The sequence below is a fragment of the Dama dama genome, chromosome 29, assembly GCF_033118175.1.
Source record: "Dama dama isolate Ldn47 chromosome 29, ASM3311817v1, whole genome shotgun sequence".
Taxonomy (NCBI): Eukaryota; Metazoa; Chordata; class Mammalia; order Artiodactyla; family Cervidae; genus Dama; species Dama dama.
In genome coordinates this window covers 30596356-30618446 of record NC_083709.1, presented here as the reverse complement: position 1 = coordinate 30618446, position 22091 = coordinate 30596356, and the positions used below count along the sequence as shown (strand labels likewise).

General features: G+C 39.3%; 1 long non-coding RNA gene across 5 annotated transcripts in view; it reads left to right on the top strand.

Moving 5' to 3' along the window:
• Window positions 1–22091, top strand: part of LOC133048719 (uncharacterized) — a 108669-nt gene that overhangs the window by 13101 nt on the left and 73477 nt on the right. For 4 of the 5 annotated variants that reach the window (XR_009691112.1, XR_009691115.1, XR_009691114.1 and 1 more), the window contains exons 2-3: window positions 7075–7163; window positions 7300–7497. This is a non-coding gene — a long non-coding RNA (uncharacterized LOC133048719). Of the gene's footprint in view, window positions 1–7074; window positions 7164–7299; window positions 7498–7998; window positions 9355–22091 lie in introns of those variants that run through there. The other variant, XR_009691111.1, reaches the window with a different exon arrangement.

Below are 22091 nucleotides of genomic sequence, written 5' to 3'. Positions count from 1 at the left end.
TAAATGCTGAAAATTCCCCTACTCACCTTGAAAGGCTAATGTGGAATGAGAGATTGTTTTCTTGGTCAGTTTTATCTCTCCAGGTGTTTTGTAGAAGCCTAAACAGTCAGTCAGTGTGTATGAGTCACCTGGCTGTGGTCAGATTAGAAATTCCTAAAACATGATATAGAAGTCCAGATCTGAGGGGAAAGATGAAGGAGGGAGCTCTCTATGGCTTCTATCACCACCTCTACCCCTTGGAAGCCTAATTTTCCTTCTTTAGTTTTGGACATGTACAGATTGAGATGCTGTTTGTTTTCTACTTTTCCCCCTTTCCTCTTCTGTTATTCCCCCTTTCCTGACTTTTAAAACCAGACACTTATTTATATTGCATGTATAGCAGACCATCATTAGGAAATTGATTTTTTATGTAAAAATGCTTAAATGAGGGAGAAGATGAAAGAGGAGAGACAAGAGGTAGAGATGGGCAAGAGCAGGGGAGGAGGGAAAATGAGGAGGATGAGGACTCGGAGCCTGCAGAGCCCAATGATGAGAAGCGAAGTCTGTGTTCCTTTAAAGGACGGACTGATGACGGCATACTTTGCTAAACAGTAATCTTCTGTTTGCCCATGCTACAACTAAAGAAAACAAAGGCAATTGTTGAAGTTCACCTAATTTAAGTTTTAAGGTGTTTTGACCTTAAACATCTTCCAGAGCAGTTTCTGTAGTCTTGAAATTGCTCAGGAGCTCAGAGCCAAGGATAAGCTGGCCCCTGGGTGTTTTCTATTCTGAAGAGCTCTCCAGAAGACTGTAAGGTTTGGGCGAAAACAGTGTTCTCACTGAAAGTCTCCGTGGTCTGCTTGTCTGAAGCAGAGTAATACAAAATCTAATTGGAAATGAAAGTCAGCAGCTGAAATGTCCTTTTCTTTACAGACTCCATATCATTCGCAGCAGTCAGAGGTTCCTGGTTAACTAGTAAATGCTTGCTCTCCCTTATCACTGAGGAGTCAAAGAACCTGCATGATGTTCTTTTTTTTTTTTTTTTTTTTTGAGTTTAGCCCAGAGAAAGGTTTATTGCAAGGGTCATTCAAAGGAAAACAGGTGGCTTGAGTCACGTTCCTTCTTAAAGGTCCTAAAGTACTTTTGAAGTCGTGATTATTTTTACTTTGAGGACACCTAGCGGCAGTTCATTGCCTGTGTCCTTTAAAGGCGAACTGAAAGAAGCTACAGGATGTAGTAACCACAGGGGAGCCTGTTTTTTTTTTTTTTTTTTAATTTTATTATTTTTTTTGTGTGTGTGTGGAGGGAACCTGTTTTTCTTAACACCTTCAAACGGAAGACAAACTTGCTCTGGCCCTTGGGTGATAGGCTGGCCCTTGCCACCTTCTGCAGCCAAATCCCCACCCTCAGCTTTCACAATGATCAAAAATCCCCTGCCTAATTGTTTCACAAGTGGTTTTTAATGAGCTCATTGTTTATTTGCCACCAATGTCCTCTTTTTAAAGACTACAGGATGACCGCAATCTGGTCAATTCACCAACTAATGAAAAGATCCTGACGGTCTGTTTTAGACAGACATTTTGAAGAGTTTAGAAATATAAGACAAAGATCTAGGTGCATGGGTTTTTGTTTTTTTTTTTTTAAATCTCTTTACTTCTGATGGTGAAGTGCTCCTTCTCAGCTGTATTCACAGAGTCCATGACTTCATCCCTCTTTCCTTTTCCTCATCTCTAAAATGGAGGTGAGCCGTGCTTAGGTTAGAAGGTGGGTGTGAAGATTACAAGAAATCCTGCGATAACTCGCATAGAACCTAGTATCTGGTAGATACTAAATAATTGTTAAGATCCTTCCCTCTCTACTCATCTGACTTTACTCCCGACCTGGGGCATGGCCCTTGCTCTGATTGTCTTCCCGACAGAAGACAGCTATTCACTGCTGCACCCTGATTGATCCCCATCTCAGTCCCAGGAGCTTAACACATCTCACCACGTTCATTCTCACTTGCAATACAGATCTACTGACTTGCACTGGATCCATCTTACAACCCTATTCTGTTAGATGGAGATAAATCACACAAAGTTAAATCTCTATAGGCAGAGTTTCCTGTTAGTTATGATATCCAGCATCAAAACTGACTGTTTTAACAGTAAATTCCCTGATGGTCAAGAAGAGATGATGTGATTAGCTCTTTGCCAAGAAGCCTCTCATCCCCTACCCCGTGCTTTTTTTGGCTTAAATTTAGACAGGATAGTTTCTACAATCCTCACTGCATTTGGTATGAAGTCCAAGCATTTTGATATGGCCTTTAAGGAGCTACAAAGCTGTCTCTACCTACCTCTTAAGCTGCATCATGAGCCACTCTTGGCCTTGCTTATTACATTCCTACTCATTAATTAAAAAAAAAAAAAACTTCCATAAATCAAGTGAGCTCTTTATTGCCTTGTGAAATTAGTACATGAGTGTTCTTTCTAGACCTCTCATTCTCCTACTCTTTGTCTGACTAACTTCTTCTTAGAGGATTCATACAGGTTGCTTCCCTGGAGAGTTCTTTCCTGACAGTAATCTAAATTTAGTCTCTTCCTTATACTTCTCTTCTTAGCACCTATCACAATTTCTAGCTATGTTTTTATGTTTATATTTTGTTTATTGTCTGTGTTCCCACTAGAAACAGATATTCAGTGAAAATAGGGACGTGGCATTTTTATTTATTTCATTTACCTAGCAAGATATTGGCTCATGCAGAGCACTCATTATTGAATGAATGAATCCAACGCTATTAATGAGGAAAGTCCATTTTCATTTCCACACACTAACCTGCCCTACGTTTCCATCCACAAAGCATTTTTGTTCAGCAGCCTTCTGGGGATTCCCCTTTGTCTCAGAGGTTATTTTTGGCTATTGATAGTCTGAATGAACAAAAATTGTTTCCTAAGAAGAATCTCTATATTTTTACCATTCAAAAGATACTTTTCCCCCTTAAAATAGACAATTCAATTAATGCTCCTTATATATCTTTTTGTTTAAACTTACAATAGCACAAATTCTTTTTGGACAAATTCCCACCAAAACAGATAGCTTTGTGTAATGAAAAGATTTTTTTCATGCCCTGAGTTTGTGGGTTGAGAAGTAATCCAAAAATCCCAAGTCTATTTTTCAGTCATTGATTCCAGAGTTCACAGTTCCATAGTTCAGAATTCCATAGTTCTTTTTCTTTACATGTGGCTAAACCTAACTTACAGGGGCTTCCCAGCTGGGGCTAGTGGTAAAGAACCCACTTGCCAGTGCACGAGAACTAAGAGAGGCAGGTTCGATCCCTGGATCAGGAAGATCCCCTGAAGGAGGAAACGGCAACCCACTCCAGTGTTCTTGCCTGGAAAATCCCATGGGCAGAGGAGCCTGGCGGGCTGCAGTCTACAGGGTTACAAAGAGTCGGACACGACTGAAGCCACTTAGCACACACGCACAGTATGAAGAGCAGTATATTTAGATCCAGCATTATAATTTTTCAAAAACTAACCAGACCTTAAGACTTGAAATCTTTATAATTAAAATATGAATCATTTTGTCTTATTTTGGCTTCCCAGAAAGCAGATTCTGAAACACAGATTTCTGTGCCAGCAGCTTATTTGTGGAGTGATTTCAAGATTAAGACAGGGAAGGAGGGAAATCCAGTTGAGGACATTATTGAAATTATTTTGTGATCAATAGGGGCCTAGGTTCCCCTGAAAACTCTTGAGAATCTGCAAGTTTCACCCTAGGCAACCCTTTGGGTGATTCCTTTCTACCCTCCCCGACTTCCTAGATCACCTGGTAAATGACCGTTTCTTATTTGAGGATTGACTCCAGGGGCTCAGGGGCACTTCCGGGTTGTGCAGCACAGAGTCAGTGAAGGTTCTGAGACAGAAAGAAAGAAGATGCACAGGGGGTTTGATGAGCTGAGTCTGAGGTTACACGGAGCTGTCCCCTGCTACTTGGTCGATGTCAGAGGTGATCCAAGGGCACCAAAGGCTTTAAAGATATTTGTGTAATATTAAGGGAAAACCCCTTTCTTTTGTCTAAGAAAGTGGGGCTATAAAAACATTTCTGACTCAAGTGGTTGGGCATCTACAGAACTCTTTTCTATTTAAGAAACTCGACCTATAAAAACAACAATGACAAGTTGCTAGGTGTCTGCAGACAGCATTTATTTTGCAAGTTTTAAATCAAAATAGTGACTCAGGCTGTTTGAACAGAAGTGAGAAATGAGCAAACATGTATATAATGCACTTGATGAGTCAAATTAAATTTAGAGTAAGAAACCATTTTGGAAAGCCTGCCTAGTCACTGCCTGCCTGGGTTCTCCGTGATAGAGGCAGCAGCACCTGCAGAACAAAGCTATCTTGATGTGTACTGGGTGGACACAAGAGTGTGACCTTGCCTGTTGCAAAATGAATGTTTTGGATTGATTACATTACTATGATTTTTGTGAGGCTATTGGTTTCATGTAATCATTCTTGATACTTATTTCCATTTTCTTTTTTCTATTTTTGTAGCTCAGCTTTGGAGAGATCAGAAATGCTCTTATAACACAAATCTATATTTTTATTTTTTACTATATTTTTTAAAATTTTATTTATTATTTATTTATTTATTTTTTTTTACTATATTTATATTTTATTACCAGAAAAAGTAATATATAGAGATTCTCAGGGTCAAGTACAAAATTCTTCTTTCTCTTAAATTTTGAACTATCATTTTCTTTTCTTCCAAATGGGATTCTTTAACTCTCCTGTAAGTCTGACCTTTTTGTCCTTCTAGGAAAGGATTGTGCATGTTAAGAGATGTCTTGAATTTTTATAGTGGGGGGAGGGAGGGACAACTTTGTATTCTGTAGTAAAGTTGAGGCTTATGAGGTGATTCCCAGGAGAAGTAGCACAAAAACTTCATTGCATATGAAGTTGTAAAAGGCTAATATGTATATTTGAAGTAGAGGATGGTTTTAATTTTAAGGGTATTAGTTGAGGATAATGAAGATAAGAACTTATACTCCAGAAGAATATTTATGGCCAATAAATACTAAATAAGGTATGGGTTCTCAAGAAAAAATGAAATTTCTTTAGCTTTTATTTAGGAAAAATTCAAATTAACAATCCATTCAAAAGTGATTCATTGGAAAAGACCCTGATGCTGGGAAAGACTGAGGGCAGGAGAAGGGGGAGACAGAGGATGAGATGGTTGGATGGCATTACCGGCTCAGTGGACTTGAGTTTGAGCAAACTCTGTGAAATAGTGAAGGACAGGGGAGCCTGGCGTGCTGCAGTTCGAAAGACAGCAAAAAGTTGGACCACAACTTAGCAACTGAACAAAAACAACAAATTATAGTTTGTTTTTTTTAAATTGCCTATGTATTTTGAAAGAATAGCTATTTAGACAGTGTTCTGGGTGGGGAGGAGGAGAGAGAATTTTGGAGCATGGAATCTCTCATGAAGAAGGCAAACCTAGTTGGCCCATTATGCTGATGGCCTTCAGAAAGCATAAGGGTACATGGAAGACTCTAAGTGTGGTGGTTTAGACATATTAGATTCCCAACCTCACCACATGCCAGCTCTGTGAGTTTGGGTAAACTACTTAATCTCCCTGGGTCTTAGTTTGTCTTCTCCATTGTAAAATGTCAATAATAACAGTATCAAAAGTCTCATAAGACATTGTGCTAATTAAATGAGATTAGTACATAGGAGATGCTTAGGACATAAATAATCAAAAAATATTAGTCTCTGTCCTCCTCTTCTTCCTCCTTCTTCTTTTTCCTGTTTTCTCCTCTTCTTTTCCTCCTAGACCCTTGGTGGATGAGAGATGAGAGCGTACCAAGAGAGGCAAGACACATCAGAAGAAAAAGGCAGACAAAAATGAGATAGCGCCAGTAAGCCATGGTCTTTCTCTCACATTCTCTGTCCACCCTGTCAACCATCCTCTGTCCTGACGTGAAGGAGACTGCAGGGACCACAAAGGTCTCTACTTTGAGACTCTTAGTCTCATGTAACCACTGAGCCTCTGGTAACTTTGAGGAATATAGGGAGGTGCTGGCAGCATTTTCCTTCATACTAGGACTGAAAGGTCAAAGTGATCACCTCTGAGGCAGCTGGTTCCCTAGACTCCCCCCCAGAGTCCTTAGAGAATGGAGGCAAATGTCTGTCTGGGAGCTTTCCTGGGTATCCCTGGGCTGACTCCTCTACAGAACATGTGTGGAGGGAGATGGAGTCTCAGCTCCATTTGTACCTCACTTGATGACTGCTTCCCTTTTCAGTCCTTATGAGTTTATACTCCACCCAAAATAGCTGCGGCCAGTAAGTGTTGAGCATTTGCTGTGTGCCAGGTGCACTTCTAAGTGCGTTCTCTGTGTTAACTCCTTTCATTTTCACAATCACCCTATGGGAGAGACATGGTTACTGGCTCAGTTTGATGAATGAGACAATCAAGGCACAAGGGGTAAAGGAGAAGAACTGAGATTAAACCAGGCTGTTCTGGCTTCAGAGTCTACTCCTTAATGACTGTGCCTCTGCCTCCTACTATAATCAGTTCCCTGAAGGCCTTCTAGTCTGTGCTTTCAGGCTATCACAAGGCGGTTGTTTCTGCCTGCCTTTCTCCTTAATTCTTCATTTGGAAGTATGAAGGCAAATGTCTGCTTGTGAGCATTCCCGGGCATCTTAAAAGTCATTCTTAAAATTCAATTCAGGCTGTAAATACTGATTACACTCTATTGTATTTGATTCCTTGTTTCTCTTCTCTACCAGACTGTTAGGTCTTGTTTTTCATCCCTAGCCCATTGTACAGTGCCTGGTACGAAGTTGGGATTCAATAAGGCCAGTGGGATGAAAGAATGAATTGTGTATTGGGCTGAATTTCTTTCAGGATATGAGTGTGTAGATATATACAACAGTCTATGGTTGCTACAAACACTGAGGTTTGCAAGGAGCTAAAATGCTTCACAGTTTCTATTTGTGGAGAAGAGGCTAATAATTCCCCAGATTGCTTTTCTAAGGAAAAAAAGAAAGTGGCAGTGTATGCTCTGAATTACAAGTCATGTTTATCCTGTAATTTTTAATTGCTTGGCACTAGGTGGAGCCAGGGAACCTTGGAGAGAAGCTCAAATGAAATGGTGAACTACTGTTACCAACCCTCAGACTGTACTCAAAATAGTTTTAAAGGTAATTATTTTTTAAGATTTGTAAACTGGTGCATTATTTGAGCCCATATATAATGACATTCATTCTCCATTTATTTTTTGCTTTCCCGGTTATTTTATTCTTTAAATGGAAAGGTCTTATACTTTATTTCTTTCAGTTTCCCAGTGCATGCATGTGTGCTCAGTCACTCAGTTGTGTCCGACTCTTGCAACCCCATGGATTGTAGCCTACCAGGCTCCTCTGTCCAAGGAATTACCCATGCAAGAATACAGGAGTGGGCTGCCATTTCCTTCTCCAGGGGACCTTCCCGACCTAGAGATTAAGCCTACATCTCACGTGTCTCCTGCACTGACAGGTGGGTTCTTTACCACTGTGTCACTGGGAAAGACTCCCACTTTCCCAACACTCAGAGTCAATTTCTAATTATTTAGATGAAAGCTGTTTTTTGTAATTGAGATCAAACATCAACATCTTTCTGTGCCTCAACCCCTAATGCAACAGTTTTGCAGACACCAGAGACCTGGTGTATTGTGAAAAAAAAAAAACAAAACAAAACACAAAAAAACCCAAAAACTTGGACTAGCAGTAGGGAGATTCTCTTTGTTTTTCTCCTCTCTCTCTCTACCCACCTCCTCTCCCTCCTTCTTCTTCTAGCTTTTTCTAGGTCAAAAACAATACCAGCAATTGCAATAGGTTCAGTCTATAGTTTTACTCCTGACCAGCCTCTTGAGAAACCTGTATGCAGGTCAGGAAGCAACAGTTAGAACTGGACATGGAACAACAGACTGGTTACAAATAGGAAAAGGAGTCCATCAAGGCTGTATGTTGTCACCCTGCTTATTTAACTTATATGCAGAGTACATCATGAGAAACGCTGGGCTGGAAGAAGCACAAGCTGGAATCAAGATTGCCGGGAGAAATATCAATAACCTCAGATATGCAGATGACACCACCCTTATGGCAGAGAGTGAAGAGGAACTAAAAAGCCTCTTGATGAAAGTGAAAGAGGAGAGTGAAAAAGTTGGCTTAAAGCTCAATGTTCAGAAAACTAAGATTATGGCATCTGGTCCCATCATCTCATGGGAAATAGATGGGGAGACAGTGGAAACACTGTCAGACTTTATTTTTTTGGGCTCCAAAATCACTGCAGATGGTGACTGCAGCCATGGTATTAAAAGACGCTTACTCCTTGGAAGGAAAGTTATGACCAACCTAGATAGCATATTAAAAAGCAGAGACATTACTTTGCCAACAAAGGTCCATCTGGTCAAGGCTATGGTTTTTCCAGTGGTATGTATGGATGTGAGAGTTGGACTGTGAAGAAAGCTGAGCGCCAAAAAATTGATGCTTTTGAACTGTGGTGTTGGAGAAGACTCTTGAGAGTCCCTTGGACTGCAAGGAGATCCAACCAGTCCATCCTGAAGATCAGTCCTGGGTGTTCATTGGAAGGACTGATGCTGAAGCTGAAACTCCAGTACTTTGGCCACCTCATGCAAAGAGTTGACTCATTGGAAAAGACCCTGATGCTGGGAGGGATTGAGGGCAGGAGGAGAAAGGGACGACAGAGGATGAGATGGCTGGATGGCATCACTGACTCGATGGGCATGAGTTTGAGTGAACTCCGGGAGTTGGTGATGGACAGGGAGACCTGGCATGCTGTGATTCATGGGTTCGCAAAGAGTCGGACATGACTGAGTGACTGAACTGAACTGATAGTTTGACTCTGCCTTTGACTTGCCTTGTGATCTTGGTAAGTCACCTATTCTCTTTGGGCCTTATTATTTTTATCTGTAAAATGGCAGGAATGAGTTTCTGTCTGAAGGACCATTTATATTTTAATTTTTCATAATTTGCCAGCTAAATTCTGTGCTATGGTCTTGACTGGTTCTCCATGTCTTCGCCTACCATGTAGTCTTGACTTATCTTAGATGTTGGCTAATTATGAGTTTTATTAAATATTAATTAGTTATGAACTGCCAGAGACCTGAAATGAGCCCTCTACATTGTTCCAAGTTATTGGTACTTTCCTGGAAAAAGTTCTTTACAGGAAAAAAAGTTGCTATTCAGCCTATTTAGCCCAATAAAAAGAATATAATAATAGAGATTCATATTTCATTATATTGTCACCCTAGGTTTGTCCCTTTATAATTTAGTTTGGGGAGGCAGTTGATGTGACCTCTGATTATTTCTGTGAAATATGTGATGATTTCCATGCAGACAAGCATTCTACTCTGGAACTTTTAATCTTTCATAGTAAAATTATTACTCGGGAAAGTTGAACCAATTTTTCGTAGTATCATTATTTACCCTGGGTTGGAGGTTGGACAAAATAAGTTCTAATAGCTTTCCCAAATTTCAATGTTAATAGGAATTAATAGATGGCTTTTTATACCATCTCCATCTGATACTTTATTTTCTCTTGTTCTTAACATTTTATACAAGGCAAGTGTTTATTTTAACTTCCTATAATAGCCAGTATCAATATTAACCTCAGGACCAAGAAAGAATACTCAGAATTTAAATACTCTTTGGATTTATTTACTTAGTAGTAAATTAAGGTGAAATTATAGCTGGAAACGGTATTTTGAAATTGTAGTTTCTTTTATTTTGAAGAAGATTTTCATTCTTTCATTTTCATTCCAAAATTCTTGACTGCTATTAATGGGCCAGATAGATCCAATTTCTACACTAAACAGGATGGAGGAAGGCAATTCTGAAACTAAACCATGATAAAATTTATCCATGTTTCTCGTTCCCCTGATGCTAAAACCTTTTTTCTTATATTTAATTGAGATGGCTTCTATTGTCAGCTAATCCACGTCTGAATTTAAATCCTGACTCCCTGCTGTGTACCTTTCTACAAGTTAACTAACCTCTCTGTGCCTCATTTTCCTCATCTGTAAAAGGTAATATTAGTATGTCTGTTACGGGGTTGTTGGGAGGATCAGGTGAATGAATTCACAAAGCACAGTGCTCATGGGGCACTGCCTGGAAAACTTTCCATGATGTGAGATTTATGATTAACGCTAGTGATGCGGTGCTTAGGTGGTGACAGAGAGGTGATGCGTTTCCCTCTCCCCAACACCTGCATCATCAAGATATAAGATTTTTTGAGAAATAAGGAAATCATAGGCTCTAAATAATCAAAACAAGGATTTCCAGATCATACTTTATTTTTTGGTCAGAATTCTGTTTTATTTTCTTGTCTGTGTTTTTAAGATTAATTTATTACTCACTTATTCATCCATATGAATAGTAACTGAGTGGCTACTGTTTTCTAGGCACTATGCTAAATGTTGTAGATACAGTGTTGAATGAGTTATATGTGGTTGCTGTCCCCGTGGGCCTCAGAATTATATAGGGACAAGCAAAGAGCATCCTGGGTGCTATGAGACAGGAAGTGATGAGAGCTGACAGGAGTTACCCAACTTGGGGTGGAGCATATATGGAAGTTTTCATGGAGGAGGTGACATTAAAATTGAGATCTTAAGGGTTAATCAGAGCTACCCATTTGGTGAGGTGACTGTAGAACAGCCTAAGGGATAATGAGAGGGAGCAAGCCATGTTCAAAGAATTCATAGAAATTCCACAAAGCCTAAGGATGAAATGCATTGTTGGAGAAGAGGTGTGTGTGGTGAGAGATGAGGTTAAATGCACATTATTTTTGTGAACTGTAAGGTAGAGTGAAATCTGACCAGATGTTATCTATTCATAGCCAGGCATGAGATTCTCCTTACAATACCTTCCGGATGGCAGGCTGTTTCAAGGCAATGATTTCTGATTGAGTGCTTAATAACCATGTTGCTATCTATAATCTATAATATTTACTTGCTTATAATTTTGCTTAGAAGTCAATGTACATAAACCTATAACCTTGATACGGCATGTTGTAGGGGAAAAAAAGCCTTGAATTCTTAGTGAGAGTTTTTCTTTTATTTTTCTCCCCTTTTAAGAGTTTTTCAATAACCTTGTAACTCTGTCATTGAAGTTCAGCAAAACTGGCCTTCACAGGGTGAAGTCATTTGTGGTAGTTAGCTGAATACGGCAGTTGGCCTAGCTTATCTCAGTGCTTAGAGTCAAGAAATGGCAAAACCTTTAAGACTGTGCTTCTATCAAGGATTTGGTCAGAGAGCTTTGATCTCCCAGGTGCCTTGGTAGCTATAGAGGATTACAAAATGATACATTATCTCCATTGACATTTTCCCTAAAGAGATGATTTCCTTTGTTTTAATTTGAGATAAGAGTTGAAAATTGCTTCAGAGTCTTAGTGCTGGGCCGTATTTAAAAACCAATACATGAACCTTAATTTTAGTCACTTGCAGCAAATGTGCTCGCTCCACTTCCTAGTGTTTTGAAGTGCAGTTATGAAAGATCAATCAATAATGAAACTCAAGTTTCTCCAGGCTGTGGTGTATGACCATCTCATGGGGAATATAGTCACAATGAAAGTAGCAGGCTTTCTCTTTTTTCACAACAGAACTGTAGTTCCTCTTCTCTTTTATTATGTTGATATTTCATCCTGAAATGTTCTTGCTTGTGTTGTACATCTTGCTGCTCCTGTGGCTCAGTCGCTTCAGTTGTGTCCAACTCTGTGCGAGCCTATGGACTGTAGTCCACCAGGCTCCTCTGTTCATGCGATTCTCCAGGCAAGAGTACTGGAGTTGGTTGCCAGCCCTCATCCAGGGGCTCTTCCCAACCCCAGGGATCGAACCTGAGTCTCCTGCATCTCAGGCAGATTCTTTACCACTGAGTTACCAGGGAAGTGCATATTATTCATCTTAAGCCCTTGCAAAAATTCTGCAATTCTTTTAAGCATTGAGTCTTTACTTTTTACATCACAAAGTGAGACTTAAAACATTTCCTGAATATGTCTTGCAAAACATCTGAGAATTCTCCTGAATGACTTAAAATAACTTTGGTTTGTTTAAACCAGGATGCAAACAAACCACTTGCCAATTTATTTCACTGAAGACTTTTTAAGTCTCCTTTAATCTGGAATAGTAGCTTTTCTTCACTCCCCTTTTCATGGTTGTGTTGGTCAGTTGTCCTATAGATTATTTCACTGTAGCAGATGCTATTCGTGCCCTGCTTATATTCCTTCCGCACTCATTGTTCTCATGTACTCTGACCCAAAAGACTACAAAAGAAAGCAGCTTACTATGACTCTGCCCTTGGGCTTTCTTGTCTCTTTCTACCATCAGCCATGTACCCTCTTCCTGTTACCGAAAGTGGTAGAATGACTGCTTACCACTCAAAAGCAAATAAACAGGCAAGTTAGTGGAAAGGAAAGTTTGGTTTATTTAGGAGCCTGGCGGGGAAGTGGAGGAGGGTGGCCTCCTGTCTAAAGACCAACTTTCCCCACTGACAGTCAGTGGGGAAGATGGAGGGAGGGGGCAATATGTCAAAACAGCACAGTCAGCTCTGGCAGTCATCTTGATATTAGTCATGCAGTGTTCTGATTAGCATCATCTTGATTGGTTTAAGTATAGGTAAATCTTTCATTCCAGGATTGGTTTGTTACCATTTCTTAGAGACAAGTTCTCAGAATTGTTGCATATTATGTCATGGCTTCAGTCTTGTCCTCCTGTAGTTAACTTCTTCCACCTGGTGGAAATATCTATACGGCAGCTCACAGAATATGGCTCAGAATATTATCTGTCACCTTTGAGAAGGAACTAAAGGTCTTGATTTTACTTGATTTAATGACTAAACTCGTTATTTGGTCTCATTTGACTGTTTTCCTTTGTTTCTGCATTTTCTCACTTCTTTGATTAACCTTATTCTTCAGTTAAAGTTTTTCTACAGAGGCTGGGGACCTGCGGGGCAAGGACCATAGAGTCCAACTCCATGTCACTCCCACTCCACCACCCCAAGCAGCCTTCAAGCAATGACTGAAGTGAGTTAATAGAGGACATATCTTCCTAGCTATTTGGATAACTCTGAGATAAGTTCATAAACTATTGATGACAGGAGCATTCAAATGAGAAAATCTTCTGAAGATGTAGGATCAGAACACAGGTGAAATCTATTCCCTCCTTTGTGATATGAAGGATAGCATTAATATCACATTGTTATTGTGAACACTGAGTAGAGATAAAATTTTGGAAAAAGATTTTCCCATAGGAAAGTCCTAAACAATGTTAGTAATTACCACAGCAGTCTGTCATTCTGAAGACAAACATTAAATTGTAGAGCTACTTTTCTTTATATTTAATTTGAAAGTATTTTATTTTTAAAACTCATAGGTTTAAGTTATTATAATTTGCAGGTTCTATGAAATTCCACGTACAGGCAAAGAAGGAAATGCCTTTGAAAGGGAGATATATATTTTTCTTAATCCAAAAAGACTTCATTTGCTGCAGTTCCAGAGAATCTTATTTTAACTTTAATTCACTGATGCTTTAATAGTGTTAATCTGAAGCAATGGAGACAGCTTTATTAATTGGAATCTTTCATTACAACCATGATTTCTTTGCTAGGGGAGTAAGTGGCCTATGTTTTTTAAAAACATTCATTAAAATGTCAATAAGTATCAATCAGAGAAATCATTTCCAAAATCTTTTAATCTTAAAAATAGGGTGAAAAGAACCTTCACGCTCATTTCTTTGTGCCAACAAGGGCTGAGATGAGCAATGTTTTGAGTTAGAGCCCAGAACTGGCTGAAGAACTGCTGGCTGATTCAGTTTAATGCACAGTTTTTTATTGTCACTTGAAATTAAAGAGCTAAGCCAAAGTTTAAAAAAAAATACTTACATAAGAGAAGAGCAGCAGCTTATGCAGATCATTTGCCAAGTTGTCCTTTATAGGATAGAAGGCATACAAAAATGCAGTTTTTACAGGAGTTTTGACAGGCCTACAACCTCATTCATGTTTGTGTGTCTTAGATCATCCCAAGGGTCTAGGAACAGAAATAGGTCATCTCCCCAGAAAAATGCTCATATTTACAAATATTTTTACACACTCTTTTGAAGCATTCTTGACATACTTCCTCCCCTAAAGTCCATAGATTTTAGGTAATGAACTGCTCGTTTAGGTGTTCAGTTCCCAGAAACGGTCATCAGAAGGGCAATTCAACTTTTAATCTTGAGTTTGAGCCCTGATGTCACATAAAGCTGTGTTATAGTTTGGTTTGAAAGAGGTCTGAATTTCAAGGGATGATGTGATCAATACATTGGCTTTCATACTGGGATATATCCACTCATACTTATTTTACCTAATCATTCAGAGGAAACAAAGCAGTCTTTCAATTCAAAATTAGTTTGAAAAAACCTAATGAAAAAATAAGACTCCCCAGGAAATTGGATATAGGCATTAGAAAGCAGTTCAAGAAGCAGACAGGCATGGAATATATTTGCATGAATGTCCTTCTAGGTCCCAGCTGGATAATGAAAAACCTGAACCCTTCACCTGAAGAATAACAGGAGGGGTTTGGATCAGAGAAGTACTGTGTTTGTTCTCTGCATCTATCTTCTGTTTCTAAGCACATGCTCTCTAATTCAGGAATTGAGTTTCTACTTTTTGCCTTAGAATAGGTCTGGACATTTAATTTCTTGATTTTATTTTTAAAATTCAGCACATTTCTTTCCTTTATTGGGCACAGTCAGCACCATCTGAAGTTTGCTTCAGTGGAGCTGAGGGTAAGTATATTCCTAAGATGACTTATGTACCTGGGAGCTTCCTACTATTTCAAAGTAAATACATGTAGTTATAAGAAGGCACCCCTAATGGTAGCCAATTAACTTCCCCACATTTGTAAGGTATATATAATTCATAAAAGGCTTTCATATTAATGACCTATGTTCTGAATGAAGGACAGGCATTACTATGTCCAGCTTATGGGTAAGGAAATTGAGGTTTGCAAATACTTCAGGCATACTGTCAGCAAATGAGAGCTGAGATTACACCCTGGCTCTCTGACCTTTATGTGAATGCTTAAGTGCTTAAGTGTACTTGAAAGTCCATTTTTTCTTTTATTCATATGTTGGTTAATTGAATTTATTTAATCATAGTTATTGTTGTGACTAAATATTACCTCGGGCCCATTTCTGGCTGCATTTCCATCCTATTAGTCCTTGGATGGATTGGTTGGATTTTAAGCCAGAACTAGTCTGAATTCTGCTTCTGAATCAGTTTGTCTCATGAAGAAAGCAGTCCTTTTGTTTTTAAAGGTTTCTACATGAATTACTACATCTGTTTGATGTCATCCTCGGAAAAACAATTCATCCATGAAAGGTCATTTCACATCAGCTTTACAAAAGAGTAATCTTAATTCTGTATGAACTCATTGTATAAAGGATTGTAGTTATAATAAAAACCCATCATCAAGAATGCCAGAGGAAAAGCCTGCTGCTCATACCTGTGTCATTTTTACATTCTTGGTGCCTCAGTGTGCATGGCACTGGGCGGGTGTCTACTTAATTGAATATTTCAAAACGTCACCACATTGGTCTTGTGGAAATAACATTTGAATTTAAGAAAACATTTCCCAAAGTTTCTAAATTTTACAGAAATCTTAGCCTCCACACAGGAGGAAAGTTCTAAAAGTACTAAAACTATAGGATTCTAAAACATCCTTCATCCTAGTATTGTGCATGAAACAGGACTAGGAAAAAGCAAAAGCAAGCTCACCAAACACATAAATATGCCATGCACTCACCTTGACTTCTCAAAGAACAGGAAAATCAAAACTCTCTTTTCTTGTTTGTGCATCTTTGCTTCTAAATGTTGACCGATTGCTTTTAGGTAAATATGTGTGTGTTGCTGCCCATTGAAAAATAGCAACAAGATGCCTGTAATGCTGACAGTGGAAAATGCATGCCTCTGTGGTCTGAAGTGCTCAAGCGATACCTTTCTTTCAATTTTATGTAGAGTAGAGCTACATCCTTCTTCTACGTCATTAAGCACTAATTGCCTAATTACAGTGCTTCCGGACACTGTTAAAAATTGTGCCTGAGGCTTTTCAGCAAATTCAACTTTAAAGCAAATGATCCTGGTAAACACAGTACTAAACACAGTACAAAGTTTCTTCTGGAAAGATTATTTAAGGCCTATTACACTTGCTAGATCCTTAAATTACAAAACACTTGAGAACTTAGTGAGCCTGTTGCCTCTTCTCATGAGGACTTTTTTTCAGCACCAAATTATAAAAGGAATGTTATGTATTTGAGAAGAGTAGGCTCAGATCACTTGGCATGTGCACACGCAGGGGTAGGATGCTGGGAGTTTCCCCATAAACCACTAAGTAAGCAGATCTTAACCTGAAAGCAGTTTCTTTTATCTTAGGCCATTTTGAAGAGGGATAATGAGTTGTTCTTTATCAGGGCATTATTTATAAATACAGAGTTAAAAGTTTATCTTAAAAAAATACTCTCCTTGTGTTAAAATACAGTCATGTAAGCTATAAGGGATTTGAGTGTGTGCTAAATCATTGAACTCCTTTCTTAAAATCTGTGTGGAAAATTTTATCAAACATTTTGCATTATTGAGAATATGTAGCAACCATTGAGGACTGTGAGGCATCTTCTCATACATTTCTTTTTAGTTTTTCTTAGCTCTTGGCTAGCATTTCCAGATCCATTTTACAGAAGAGGAAGCTGAGGCTTGGATGGACAAATACCCTTGTAAGATCACACTACTGGTAAGAGGCAGGAGCATGGGTGTTATGTATAGGTCAAGTTCTTGGACTCAATTGCAATGTGTGTGTGTGTGTGTGTGTGTGTGTGTGTGTGTGTGTGTGTGTGCGCGCGCGCGCACATGGCTGGGAGTTGCCCCACAAACCACTAAATAATTCTTGGACACCAGCAGGGTGTCTAAGAATCCCACTCAATTCAGTTCAATTCTGACTCTATCTGTTGTACCTAAATATAGCATCAGGTTCCACCATCAGTCCTATAAGATTGTCCTCCTGCCCCCATTTCAGACACCAGTTGCAAGCACAGGCAGTTACCTATACTTCTGACAACTGGCTGTGAATCAGAGCTTCCCACAGTCTCCTCCTCAGGTTTGAAAAATTTGCTACAGCAGCACACAACTCAGGGAAACATTTTGATTCCTAGGTAACCTGCTTATTACAAAAGGATATAATTCAAGAACAGCCAGATGGAAGACATGCAGAGGGAAAGGTATAGGAACGGGCTCAGAGTTTTCATGCCCTCTCAGAGTGAGCCATTCTCCCCAAATCTCCATTGCTCTCTAACCGGGAAGCTCTCCAAACCCTATCCTTTTTGGATTTTTACGGAGGCTTCATTACACAGGCATGAAGGATGCAATCAATGGCCATTGGTGATTCAGTTTCTAGCTCCTCTCCCCTTCTAAGAAGTCAGGGGATGGGACTAAAGTTCCAAACCTGTAAGCACATGTTAAGTTCTCCTGTTAATTAGCCCCCATTCCTAGGTTGAGGGGGGAGGGTCCCAAAATCACCTTTATTAAATATAACAAAAGACATCTTTATTGCTTCCATCACTTAGAAAATTCTGAACTCTGTGCCAGAAAAGAGGACAAAGACCAAATATATATTTCTTATTATAAATCACAATATCAGTTAAAAATGAAAACAGTCATGGTATTTATACAGAAGTTAGGGCAGAAAGGGAGATTTTAAAAATTAAAGGAAAGATCTATAAAATATGCTGATAAAAATTTGATTATAAATATATTTTAAAATTTGGGATATATTTCAATTAAATATTTTAAAAATCTTTTAGCAATTTTTAAATTTTTAGGCATACAACATAGTGATTTGATGTTATACTCCAGATGAAGTTATTATAAAATGTTGACTATATTCTGTGTGCTGTACATTACATCCTTGAATCTTATTTATTTTATACCTGGTAGTTGGTACCTCAAATCCCTTTCCCTATCTGTTTCACCCAACTCCTCTTGCCCACTGGTAATGACTAGTTTATTCTCTTTATCTGTGAGTCTGTTTCAGTTTTTGTTATATTTGTTTGATTCAGTTTTTAGATTCCATATATAAGTGAGATAGTATAGTATTTGTCTTCCTCTGTATGACTTATTTCTAAGCATAATACATTCCAGGTCCATCCATGCTGTTGCAAAGGCAAAATTTCATTCTTTTTTCTGGTTGAGTAGTATTCTATTTTTGTTTCCATGAAATTAATTGACACAGTTGCCTATCCTGGCCTCGAAGGCATGTCCTTGTGTGAGAGTGTTCCTATGCAGTCCGGGTGTTCCCGATGGTTTAGGCGGAAGAGCTAGATCTAAAGTGAACACAGGCCATGTCTTCTCCTGGCTGTGTTGCAGCTGGTGTCTTGGTGCAAGGTGTGGCTAGGGATGGAGAGGCTATAGCTAGAGCCAGGTGTGAGCTGGGGCTTCTCTTGGGCTCAGTAATAATCTCTGCTGTGGTTGGGGGGGTGGCCAGGGCTCAAGGGCTTGGAGCTGGCCTCCTGCGCTGGCTTTGCTCCTTCCTTTGTGTATATGCACACCCGCGATGGCAGTTTCTGCCCTGGCTAGAGGCAGGGCTGGGGCCCAAGCTGGTTCCCGTCGTCCTCTGATGCATGCCCACACATTGGCTGTGGCAGCCTCCTCCTTCGTGGGGAGGCAGGCGGGGCTGGAGCGGGATGCTGATGTGCTGGGGGGCCTGTGGGCTGTCCTGGCAGGATGGCCAGAGCATGATGCAGTTTTCAGTCTGCCACTTCTGTGCTGAGATGGGGAGTGAGCAAACCTGTGCATGCGTTCTTTGAGAGTGAAGTCTTGGTTTTTCACACCCCTCTGTTAAGCCCCACTGATATTCAAATCAGTTAAGGTGATTTGACTTCCTGGTGTTAGACCGGTTGCCTAATTTGTTGCTCGAACCCCCTCACTTCAAAGGGAAGCTCCCCAAGCCTGTGATATCCTCTTCCTCTGTGGGTCACCTGCTAGGGGTGTGGGGCCTGCGTGACTAGATCACTTCTTCCCTTTCTACTATACTCAATGTGGTTCTTTCTTTGGAGCCTTGGCTATAGGAGAGCCATTCTACTAGTCTTCAGATCATTCTCAGAGAATGTTGCTCTGTATTTATTTGTAGTTTTGATATGTTTGTGAGGGAAGGTGAGCTCAGAATCTTCCTATTCTACTATCTTGATCCCATCAGTCTCACATTTATTTTAAAATCACTCTCCATCTTTTATATTAGTCTAGGTTTCAAATATCAGATTTGCACAAAGTGGGATTCACCTGCAGCATTTAGAACTATACCTATATAACACTTGTTATATCCTTTAACATATATAATTCATATAATCCATTCACCTCTCTTGGTCTTCCTAGTTAATAGAGATTGTGGTGTCCTTCATCGTACTGACAATATATTATGATATTTATATCAAATATTACCTTTGTATATATATATAGTCCTTATATATATATTCCTTTCATGCCCTTCCCTGACCTATTTGAATTTATAGTTAAGTTGTACACATAATTATGTACTTCAAATGTAACAGAAATAGTCTTGATTTTCATTACCAATAGTTTCTCTTTTGGTGTATTTTTTAAGTTTTTTTTTTTTTTTTAGTTTAGACTGTGAGAAAATCCAGAAGTAGGTAAATTTACTCAGAAGGGTCAGCTCAGAAGTTAGTGTTTATGTATATTTGATTGACTACACCAAACCAAATCAAGGGAAAAAAAAGAGTTAAAAAATCTCTCAAGGGAAAATCTTAAGAAAAAACTTACTTTTGGTGTAGAATTGCCTTGTCCATAGTAGGCATACAAAAATACTTCTTGAATTGAATAGATTACTCCTTGTTAAAGGCATTTCTTTGTTATAATCCTGACACTGATATATGATTTGACAATTCTGCAAGTTGGATTTTCTGAAAAGCATACTCAGATAGCAGTTGGTACCAACTTCTGATAGGGAGTGTTCTTAGGGAAATAGCTAGGAATGGGCAGAAAGAAAAGTCGGTCTTCAGTGTAATATCAAAGACTTCAGCCAACCCCTTAGGGAGCTTTGAAGATCGGGTTGACCCTTCTGATTTGTGTCTTATTCTGACAAGAGAGACTAGACCTTTATAATCTGGAACTGACCACTTATTTAGTATGAACTTCCCTACTTCCTTCCTAGTAAGAGTCTGACCTTGGCCAAAATAGCTGACTCCAGCTAAGGGCATTTTTCTGTAGAAATAGCAGTATTTCCAGTGGCTGGAATAATAGGAATAAATCTTTGTAGGAGGATCTGAGAGGTACACACTAGATTCTGTATAGGTAGGGAGCTAAATTCAGCAAAAATGGCAAAAAGTAATATTTTGACCTTGTCATTTCTTTTTCACATCCCACCTTTCAATCTCTGTCAAAGGACAGGCATTTTTATTTGTTTCTTTACTTTCAATACACAGGTAGATTTGCAAGGTCTGACTTGACTAATTATTCTGACAATTTCCTATTCATTATTTCACAAAGCAGGGGGCCTCATTGGACCATCAAGCCTGTAAATTTATAATTGTACATCAATTGGTGAAATATAATTGCTAGCTGCTGCCTCTGGGCTTAGGGTGCACTGGATAAGCCAGGATGTGTACAGCTAGCCCCAAGGTTTGCTCAGGAGCACGCGGCCATCCGACAAGTAAAGGAACTTTGCAGTAATTGAGAAAAGGAACACCTTGGGTTATTTTCTTGCTGGCAATAGTTAGAAGCTCTTATCATTGAATTGCCCTGTCTTGTTTCTCATTATCTATCAAAAGCTTTGCCAGAAAAGAAGCTATTTGGCACACATTGAATTTTAGCTTGTTTGGGGGTGAAGAAGGTGATTTACAAGAAATGTTAAGTTCTAACTCAGTACAGATTCAGGGCTTTCGATTTTTATATTTTCTATAATTTTTCTTTTTTTTTTTTATATTATTTTTATTCTATAAGCAATGAATTGGAAGCAATTTGCTTATCTCTTCCTTGAAACTCTTGAGAATCTTGCTAGGCTAATAAAACCTTTCCAACTTAGAGGAAATATTGCCCTGCCAATGAGCTTACAGGTGTTGATTGATGCCTGAGAGTCCAATCACAAGGTAGAAAGCCTTTTATTCCACTAGGAAAGATGAGGAATAAGGGAGGAAAAGAAGGAAATCAATTTTTATTTATTGGGAATCTATTATGGGACAGGCACTATACTAAGCCCTTTATTTAGATTATCTATTTGTATACATGACACTACCATCCAAGGTAGATGTAACTATTCCAGAACAGGAAATTAATGCCAGTGAGTTTATGCAACTTGCCCAAAGTCAGTTATCTTTCCCTTAGGAGAATTTGTCATTTACCTGTTTTCCCTCAGCTCCAAGTCAACTCTCCTATGACTTCTTTGCCAAGGATGTTCTCTTTTTACTTAGTTGTTAAATTCTGTCTAACTCTTTTGTGACCCTGTGGACTGTAGCCTTCCAGACTCCTGTGTCCATATGGGATTTTCCAGGCGAGAATACTGTAGTGGGTTGCCATTTCCTTCTCCAAGGGATCTTCCCAAGCTAAGGATCAAACCTGTGTCTCCTGTATTGGCCAGGCATATTCTTTACCAGAGCCACCAGGGAAGTCCCTGTTGTCTTTTAGGGTCTGCCAATAGGGGCACTAGAGAGAGACTGGAAAGTAAAGAAGAGGGAGAGGACTTCTCTCCCGTTTTGCCTATTTTTACAGTGTGAAGTGGGCTTCCCTGGTGGCTCAGTGGTAAAAAAAAATCCACCTGCCAATGCAGGAGATAGGTTCAATCCCTGATCCAGGAAGATTCCCTTGGAGAAGGAAATGGCAACCCACTCTAGTATACTTGCCTGGGAAATCCCATGGACAGAGGAGCCTGGTGGGCTACAGTCCATGGTGTCGTAAACGAGTCAGACATAACTTAGCAACTAAACAACAACAGTGACAACATAGTAGGAGGCCCTAGCAGCAAAAGTTGGTTCCACCCTCTAATTACTTTTAGCACCCTAAGAACAGTGTCTTCATACCCTCTTGGGGTACCAGCCATGG